The sequence below is a fragment of the Suncus etruscus genome, chromosome 16 (assembly GCF_024139225.1).
Source record: "Suncus etruscus isolate mSunEtr1 chromosome 16, mSunEtr1.pri.cur, whole genome shotgun sequence".
NCBI classification, from domain to species: Eukaryota; Metazoa; Chordata; class Mammalia; order Eulipotyphla; family Soricidae; genus Suncus; species Suncus etruscus.
In genome coordinates this window covers 75,908,952-75,919,356 of record NC_064863.1, presented here as the reverse complement: position 1 = coordinate 75,919,356, position 10,405 = coordinate 75,908,952, and the positions used below count along the sequence as shown (strand labels likewise).

Sequence of the window (10,405 nt, the reverse complement as noted above, 5' to 3'; positions counted from 1 at the left end):
CCGCACCGCACCGCACCGCGCCGCAGCTCCCGGGCCGCTCGCACCACCCCGGCTCCACCTCGCGCGGCCCCGCCTCCCGGCCTGTCAATCAATCTGTCAGTCGGCCGACTCCCTCACTCCTCATTGGCTGAGCTCGCCGCTAGCCACGCCCCTTTCTCCCCGGGCCTGGGTCGCCCTGGAGACCAGCCGCCCGTTGCCGTGGCAACCAGGGCCCAGGGCCCGGGCTCGGAGCATTCCTGGGCCGCGCCGTGCCGTGCTGCAAGGTTCTTGCAGAAGGCAGGCAGCGCTCGCTCGCTTGCTCGCTCGGCCCTGGCCCTGCTGGCCCTGGCTGGACTTGCAGGGGCCACGTTGGAAACCTGAGCAACCTCGGGGCCCGGCTTGCAGCTTTCGTCAGCACTTTGGGGCTTCGGGGAGTGACGGACGCCCGCCCCGGCTGTGCACCGGCCCGGCCTCGCGGCACATTCCCCGCCGGGAAGAGGCCTTGCAAAAGCGTCCCAAAGGCCCTCGGGGAAAATCCAGAGCCTTTCCCTAGGGTGGAGGGGCGCGGGGTGTGACCTCCAGATGAAAGTTTCTTGCTTGGACGTCAGGCAACCCTAAACCATCAGGGGCTCGGGGACACCCGCTTACTCTATGTTTGGGGTGCTCTGCGACTCCAGGGTGAGTGGGCTGCTGGACCCGCTCACAGGTGCAGGGCTGGGGGGCCGCCCTGCACAGCCTCCCGGGGGTCAGTGATGTGGACGACCCCCACCCCCCCGATGAATGCTGCTCTGCTGCCATTAGTGATTAAAACAGCATGGTACTGGAGCAAACAGAGTCTCAGATCAGTGGGTTAGAATAGAATAGCCAGAGATACATATACAGTCAACTAATATTGGACCAAAAGAGCCAAGAACTTGATATGGAACAAAGAATCTCTTCCACAAATGGTGTTGGGAAAAAATGGTTAACCATCTGTAAGTAATTAAAAATTAATCCATACCTCACACCTCACACAAGTCAACTTGTGTTGACTGAGACGAGAGGCGGTGTGTTGGCCTCTGCAATGGGGGAAAGCCTGCTAACTAGTTCCTCGGTGAGACCGGGCCCTACTGATTGGCCATCAGAGCTGACCCCAAGCCCCGAGGTCAGGCTGGCCCTCTGCAAACTCTGGGGGCCATTTCTAGCGAGGTGAGCCAGGCTCCCAGACAATGGCCTGCAGAGGCGCTAGCTGCATGCGACGAGCTAGGGAAGAGGAGCCCCTGAGTTATTTGGAGTAAGGAGGCAAGTCCAGTGGTGTTGTGGGTCACTCCTGCCTTAGCTCAAGAGCCCACTCCTGGCTATAGCTGATGGTGCTCAGGGACTTTTCCTGAGTGGGTTCACTCCTGGCACTGCTCAGGGCTTACTCCTGGCTCCTGTGCTCAGAAATCTCTTCTGGTAGGGTCAGGGTTGAACCCCGGTTGATCCCATGGAAGACATTACTATCTCTCGGGCCTGGAACTGAATTCTAAAGAGCAATGGAGGAGTAAAGATAAGTAAAGGCAGTTCGTTGTAGGAGAGGTCCTGAAGCCAAAGTGCTACAGAGGACTTGAAACCAAAGTATTGCAAGAAGAGTGAGGAGAATAACAGACCAGCCCCAGGGAAATGGAAATAAAAGAGCTGAAATCCTGCCACTGGTCTTTCCTTGCTTTCTGAAGTGGATTCTTCGGGCATTGGAAAAGAAGCGCTCTCTAGAATATTTTGGAGTAGCTTAATTCATAACGTAGGGAAGATAGAAATAGTGCAGCTTTGGAAATTTTCACAGAAGTAGACAAAGCTGTTTCGTGAGCAGGAGCTGTTTTGCAGGAGCTGGAAGACTGGCTTTAGAATAAATGTTAAAAAAATCTGATTAAAAAATAGACAACAGAGAATGATACTACCTAATCTCTTTTTGGATATATGATAAAAGTAAAACACACTGTTAATAAAACCCACTCCTACATTTTAAATGATCTGCCCAAATTTAAAAAAAATTAAAAGAAAATGTCTGGGTATATAAGAATGATTGGGGCCGGGCAGTGTCCCATATGGACCCCCGGTGTCCCATATGGTCCCCCAAGCCAGGAGCAACTTCTGAGCACATAGCCAGGAGTAACCCCTGAGTGTTACCGGGTGTGGCCCAAAAACCAAAAAAAGAAAAAAAAAAGAATGATTGGGGAACATGGGGAACTTATTGAGATTGTTTAGAGGATATATGAGTAGTCAAAGTGAAGAATTAGCATATTCACAATTATTGAAAAGATTTTGGAAAATCAAGCTGATCAAGTGATCTGGTAAAGCTTTTATTTTTTCCTTTTGTGCCACCCCAGCAGTGCTGAAGGCTTACTTCTGGCTCTGCAGTCAGATAGAAATCACTCCTGGCTATCTTGAGTGATCATATGAAATTTTTAATAAAAACTTTTTTTTTAATTGGGGGTAGGATCACATCTACCAGTGCTCCAGGGCAAGTTCCAGTTCTGAGCGTGGGGAACCACGTGGTGCAGGTGCCTAGGATTAATCCTGGGTATTCCTCACACAAAACTTGTAATGAGGGACCTGAGCAGTGGTGCAATCCTTGCAGCACTAATCTAGGATAGACCATGATTCAATCCCCCGACATCCAATATGATCCCCCAAGCCAGGAGCGATTTCTGAGCACGTAGCCAGGATTAACCCCTGAGCATCACCGGGTGTAGCCCAAAATCAAAAATAAACAAACAAACAAAAAAACTTGCAATCGTGAGTGCAACCAGGATGTTGCTCAATTTTAGAGTGTGTGCCTCGGTTTCAATCCCCAGAACAAATAGCTAACCATGCAGCTATTTCTAGGCATTCAGGGCTTATTCTGGAGGACTACATGTAGTGCCAGGGTTAGCTGCATACGAAACAAGCATCTTATCTGCTGGACTATATCTTTGGCCCCTCAACTTTGAAAGAATTCAAATAATTTTTTTTTGGTTTTTTTTGGGTCACACCCAGCAGTGCTCAGGGGTTACTCCTGGTTCTACGCTCAGAAATGGCTCCTGGCAGGCTCAGGGGACCATATGGGATGCCGGGATTCAAACCACTGACCTTCTGCATGCAAGGCAAACGCACTACCTTCATGCTCTCTCTCTGGCCCCAAATTCAAATAATTTTTAACTGTTTTACACAGACACTAGAAAATATAATAAAGCAATTATTTCACTGTAATCAGCAATAAAGTAAGAATGCCCATCCCTAGCTATGTAAGAAAGTGAGAGGGAGGGCCCAGAGAGATAGCACAACGGTGTTTGCCTTGCAAGCAGCAGATCCAGGAGCAAAGGTGGTTGGTTCGAATCCCGGTGTCCCATATAGTCCCCCGTGCCTGCCAGGAGCTATTTCTGAGCAGACAGCCAGGAGTAACCCCTGAGCACCACTGGGTGTGGCCCAAAAACCAAAAAAAACAAAAGAAAGGTTGCATACTTAGTGGTGGTGCTGGAGGTCAAAATGGCAATGCCTCTGTGATTACACACTGAGACAAGATGTGGCAGCCAGGAATCTAGCTCAGGGTCTTAAATTATATTCTAGGGTTGTATGTCCTTCCTTCTTTTCTTACCTCCTTCCTTGCCTTCCTTCCCTTCCTTCTCTTCCTTCCTTCCTTTTCTTTTTTCCTTCCTTCTTTTCCTTCCTTTCCTTTCTTCCTTCTTTTTCTTCCTTTCCTTCCTTCCTTCTTTTCCTTCCTTTCCTGCCTTCCTTCTTTCTTTCAATTCCTTCTTCCCTTCCTTCCTTCTTTCCTTCCTTTCCTTTCTTCCTTTCTTCCATTCCTTCCTTAACTTCCTTTCTTTCCTCCTTCTTCCCTCCCTCCTTCCCTTCCTTTCTTTCCTCATTCTTTTTATTTGTATGTTCCTCCCTCCCTTTCTTTCTTTCCTCATTCTTTTTATTTGTATGTATGGTACCAGAGATTTAACTCTGAATCTCACAGAAAAAGCATAGACTCTGTCCCTGAGCTATTTTCCTGGCCAGGTGCATTTTGCTATGTAAGCATCTATCCATTTAAAAAAAATACAGAGACGGTTTATTTCTCCAAATATTAAAACTAAAATGCCTAAAATGCCAATGATTTTTTAACCTCAACTTTTTTTTAACATAATTTTTATTTTGATCATAGTGGCTTACATATTGTTGACAATAATATTTTAGGTACATATTTACATAAAATCAGAGGGGATTCCCATCACCGGTTTGTCTTCCCTACTCCTCCGTTTTTGTCCTGCCTCCCATATCCTCTTCTTCACCCCCAGGGCTGCTAGAATATGTGGTCCCCTCTGTACCTCTCCTATTACTTCGTAGTCTTACATCTGTTTGGTCCTGATGCCTCCTTTATTTCCCCCTCTAAATGGGGGGCATTAACCTCAACTTTTACATACATTGAGCCAAATTAATCCTAGGCTAATCTATATTTATAAACAACCAAGTTTTCTCATTTGGGTTCTTGTGTTCATCTCAGTGTGAATATCTGCACGTTGGCTTGTACCAACTATATTTGTGTTCCCCCCCAACCCCTTTTAAGCCCAGAAACATATCCCTTTTTGCTTACAGAGTAAGAACTGTGATGGGAACTTTGCCCAAGTGAGAAGCAAAAGCAAGATAAGAAACCCACCAAAACGTGAGCAGGTAACTGGAGTACCAGCTCTGACAGTGCTTAAGAAGAACTTTGTGCAGCAGCCGTAACACTTCCCAGTGAACCAAAAAGCAGCAACAGGAAAAATGCACAGACAGAAACCAGATAGGACTACAATTACTCTCAGGCCCATGAATAAACAGGTTATTTTCCTTGGGTGGAAGCTAAACCCTCTTTAAAATGTGAGAATTCCCTGAGGATGTGGAATTACATGGCAGCAATGGCACAGAAAACTCTAAATATTGGGAGGTAGCTTGATAGTGCAGAACAAAGAAAGCACAGCATTTGGTCTCCAAAGACCAGACTTTGGTAAGCCACCGAGCTTCACTGAGCAATATGTCCCTCGTTGATATAGAGAAGAAAACTAAAGTAACTATGCTCCCCATATAATAGCCTTCAATGTTCAGCACTCCAAAATTAAAAAAGGTATGTAAGCTTTTTGTAATTTTTTTTGGTGCAGTTCCTAGGATCAATCTAGAATCTCACACATGCAAGGCAAGGCAAGTGCTCTTATCCTCAACATTTTATTTGTAGATTTTAGTTTCTATATTTTAATTTTTTACATTTGTGGGACTTGGGGATCACAACATGTTGAGGGGCTATTTCTGGTCTGTGCTTAGAAGTGATCTTGATAGTGCTCTGGGACAGTATGTGGTGTCAAGGATCAAGCCAGGGTTAGTGGCATGCAAAGCAAATGCCTAAACCCCTGTGATGTCTCTTTGGTATCCCTCATTTGTAAATTAAAAAGCATGATTTATTGATTGATTGCTTTTTGCTGTGCTGAATTTATTAAAGCACTAAATTTAAAAAACCCAAACAACAATGAAATCTGTATAAAATTTTAATTAATATCTTAGATTTATTAAGAAAATATGTAACTAAAGTTTTTCATTCTGAAGACAAGTGTTAGAATTTGTTTATTAGGTGCCAGGTTAAGTAGTCCTGTGACATGTTAAGTTAGAAAAACTTAATTGAGGCATTCTCTGGCTTCCATTTTTTTTTTAAACCAATCTGGGATTCCTCACTCTTTTATTTTCCCCTGCTGACCCAAACTGCCCAAACCTTGTTAGCAACCCTGAATGTGTTTGGTCTCATGTTTAGTTAAAAGCTTTACCCTCGTCTTACTTGATTTGTCATGGGGTCAATGGTTCTCAACAAAACTTTTTTCACACCAGAAAGTTTGCCTCCTTGGAAAGTCTCACTTTCAGTTGTTGATGAGTTAAACTGCAAAGTTTAGAAGATTTAAGTTAAAATTCATTTTACCTTCCAACTTTCTCTCTATACTTTAGTGAAGATTATTTGATCAGATTGGGTGTTGTCACTCTAAACCCTGAGGGTGAGAGATAGTACAAGGTAAAATCTAAGGCAAATTCTAAACAATAAGAAGGAACCAGTAGAAATTTTAGAACAAGTGCACAAGAGAACGAGAGGCAAAGGAGAAAGGAATTTGGCAGAGGAGAGACATAGTGAGAGGATGACCCTCTGGGCCCAATGATACCAAGGGAGGGGATCAAGGAAGTATATGTAGTATTAAAGGGGTGTGGCACTAAGTTCAACTGCCTAATTCACAATTTTTATTAGGGCTGGTCCTGTTTCTGATTCATGTTTCCTACATGTCCTGGCAAGCTATGTAACTGCCTATTCAATCTGGTTTAGGGAAGAATGACAAATAAGCATAACCCTTCTGGTTTTTGAAACTTGGCCACGTTTAAACATACAAAAGTAATTTAATACGAATATGCTGTCATCTAAATCTAGCCTATAGGAACTTGCCTTGGAGTTTGTGACTGCTAATCTTGACTGTTAAAAACTGTTCCCAGAAACTGAGACCCAGAGAGAAGTTAAGCTCTATAGTTAATGCTGTTTAAAGAGTGTGATTTCAAACTGATGGGAGTGAATTGCTATACAAGAAAATAAATTATTAAAGGGTTGGTTAGGTGGAGTTGGAGTTTTTAATAAAACAAAGCATCACTCTAAGAATTGTCTTAAAAGTTGGTTGCTAGCTGGAGAAATAGGCTGAGGAACATCAGCTGGTTTCTTAAAAATGCCCTCAGGAGTAATTCTGGAGCACAGAGTCTTCGTAGCCTGAGAGCCTCACCAGGTATACTCTCCCACTCTGCAAAATTTGATTGTTTTGACTTTTTTTGATTATTTTTATTTTAATGCCTCTTAGAAAACTTGACAGAAGTGATTTATCTGTAGAAATTGTTTACCAATTTAGAAATAATTCAGAATTATACTAATAAATATGTATAAAATAACATACTTATAAAAGTATAATAAATACTTATAAAAATGGAAGACAAGCTTAACCTATCATATTTGTATCTGTGGAAGAGTAAATTCCTTAGTACTTCTTCAGATCAGTTAAAAAGTTCAAGTATAGAACTAAAAACAATTATACAAATGTAACTTAAGTTTTGCTGGTGTGGAGTTGGCATTAAGTCTATCACTGAGACTAGAGATAAAGGTACATAGTCTTTTCAATCCCTGGCACCACCTATGATCAATTCTCCAAGCACTTCCAGGAGTAACCCCTGAGAACCACTGGTGTGCTCCCCAAACCAATGAGTAAGTAAATAATCAGTCATTACTTATTCTTTAGCCTTTCATGATGGACTTTATTTTAATGAAGCTGGTACAATGTCCATTTAAATCTCATCTCCCAGGCCAGAAAGTACAAACAAAATAAAAAAAGAGCAGTGTTCAGTTGTATATACTTCTGTATGAATAGCTTTAACTGCTAATGAAAGAAGTTTTCTGGGATCTTCTGACAAGCTTTTTTCTCATTAATCTTAAAATGCTTTCTCCAGTGAAACCATCTTTGAAGTTAGTCATGACTCTCATCACAGCTGTCATTTATTTTGTTTCCAATCTGATCTTCTTCTTCATTTTTTTTGGTCCATACCTGTAGTATATGAAAAAGTTTCCATAAGATTATTCTTGGAATTTTCACAAATACCCAGCAAAGGATTTAACAGCCAAGATAATTTACACATACCCTCAGATTTTAAAAGTAGCTTCAAGTTAAGGAAAGGTCATTTTCCACAGTTCAGTTCTGAAAAACTTCCATCTCCCACTGAAAGTTATAGTCCAGGAGTGAAGCGATCATATCCTAGAACATCAGGGCCAATTGGAAAGTCATTACGGACACTCGCATTGGTCGGTCCTACTTATCACAAGTCTGAAAATGCACAGTCCCTGCAAAAGGTGGCTACTCTGTGCACACGTCATTTCTAAAAGGAGAGCAATGTCAAGAGGCTGAGGTCTGATCACCAAAAATCAGCACAATGAAAACAAATGATAATGAATAATGGGCACTAGAATTCAAATGACCAGATGTTTTAAAGAGACTGGGTGCCTGTTCTCAATTCTTTTTTGAACACCACATTACAAAAAGAACTATTTTTAAAAATAAAAAAGGATTGAGGATAAAGAAAAAAATAAAAAGAATATCTAAATCCTTGAGTGACCCCGTTTGTTCCTGATAAACTTCAATCACATCTTCTTCCTCCATTCCCAGTTCTTTTGGAGTGTGGTTATCAGCAATTCTCTGACCTTCAAAGAGAAACCTGAGTGAATTCATTGGAACTCCCTGTCTTTGACAGTAAGATTCTTTAAGTTTCTTGACATGTGTGGTCATTTTCACTTTAAAATGAATCTCACTGCTATCCTGTCCAATAACTTTGAGTTTTATGTATTCTCCTTCCTTCTTATTTCCCAAGTCCTCAGTTGAAGGTTTTTTTTTTAATTACATAAAAATTTATTGTATTTCTATAATTATACAATTGCATAGAAGAGGAAAATATAAAAATATGAAGCTTCATTTACAATGTGTCAAAAAACAAATACTTTGGAATCAACAAAGGAAGTTAAAGACACATGACAGTACCATAAAAATAAATAGAAAGGGAAAAAAGAAAAATTCTTCTATGCTTATGATTTGAAAAAATTTAAACTTTTTTTAAATATCTTTATTTAAACATCTTGATTAAAAATGTGATTGTGATTAGGTTTCAGTCATGTAAGGAACACCCCCCTTCACCAGTGCAACATTCCCACCACCAATGTCCCAAATCTCCCTCCATCCCACCCCAACCCCACCTGTATACTCTAGACAGACTTTCCAGTTCTCTCATTCATTCACATAGTTATGGTGTTCTCAGTGTAGTTATTTCTATAACTGCACTCACCACTCTTTGTGGTGAGCTTCTTGAATTGAGCTGAAAGTTCCAGCCCTCCTCTCATTGTCTCTGAGGATTGTTGCAAAAGTGACTTTTATTTTTCTTAAAACCCATAGATGATTGATACTATTCTGCGTCTATCTCTCTCCTTCTGACTTATTTCACTCAGCATGATAGATTCCATGTACATTCATGTATAGGAAATTTTCATGACTTCATCTCTCCTGACGGCTACATAATATATATATAAACTTTGTGTATATGTACCATAGTTTCTTTAGTCATTCATCTGTTTCTTTAGTCATTCATCTGTTGAAGGGCATCTTGGTTGTTTCCAGAGCCTGGCTATTGTGAATAGTGCTGCAATAAATATAGGTGTGAGGAAGGGATTTTTGTATTGTATTCTTGTGTTCCTAGGGTATATCCCTAGGAGTGGAATAGCTGGGTCGAATGGAAGCTCAATTTCCAATTTTTGGAGGAATCTCCGTATCGCTTTCCATAGAAGTTGGACTAGACGGCATTCCCACCAGCAGTGGGTAAGAGTTCCTTTCTCCTCCTGATCCAACATGGTGGCGCTGACTCCCCCGGGCGCTCTGCACAGCCGCGGCCTCGGGCAGGCAGGACCTCGCTGGGGCTCCTCGCAGACTGTCTCCTGCCACCCATGATGGACTTTCTTTTTTTTTTTTTTTTTTTTGGTTTTTGGGCCACACCCAGCGGTGCTCAGGGGTTACTCCTGGCTGTCTGCTCAGAAATAGCTCCTGGCAGGCACAGGGGACCATATGGGACACCGGGATTTGAACCAACTACCTTTGGTCCTGGATCGGCTGCTTGCAAGGCAAAAGCCGCTATGCTATCTCTCCGGGCCCCCACGATGGACTTTCTAACCATGAATTTGCTGTTAAGAGTTTCAAGTTGTCTTTTTTGCCCTCTCCCTCCCTTCCTGCCTCCCTGCCTCCCTCAGTACCTTCCTCCCTTCCTCCCTTCCTTCCTCCTCCCTCCCATCCTACCTCCCTTCTTTCCTCCCTTCCTCCCTTAGTTGTTGTTATTGTTGATAATGATGATCTGAGACGAATCATCTGTGGGGCCAACGTATCACAGCCCTGAGAACAGGAAGGTGGCATCTTTTTGTTCTTCGCTGATATCCTCCTAAAGCAGCAATGTGGTGTTACCTGCAAAAGAGCTGAAGGTGAGGAGCTTTCAAGGAAAAGTTGTGTTTTCATTATGAGTTTTTAAACAGAGTGATATATATGAATCTAAAAGAAGTTACTAAAAAGGAGCTGGAGTGATAATACAGCAGGTAGCACCTTTGTCTCGCACACAGCTCACTAGAGTTTGATCCTCAACACTCCATATGGTGGCTTTAGTCCTGCCAGGAATGATCCTTGAATGCAGAGCCAGGATTAAGTCCTGAGCACTACCAGGCATGGCCCCAAAACAAAAGAGTTATTAAAAACAACAATCATTCTTACTTACTCTCAATATTTTGAAAATGCTGCATGGTCTGAATGCATAAATATTTATATATTTTATGATAGAGTTGCTCTTCTGTATCTAGTAAAGCTATTTTTTTTTCATGTTTACTTGT

At 42.2% G+C, this 10,405-nt stretch overlaps 1 pseudogene; it reads right to left on the bottom strand.

Moving 5' to 3' along the window:
• Positions 1 to 7,638: 7,638 nt before the first annotated feature.
• LOC126032067 (small ubiquitin-related modifier 1-like) lies at positions 7,639 to 8,393 on the bottom strand (annotated as a pseudogene).
• Positions 8,394 to 10,405: the final 2,012 nt, after the last annotated feature.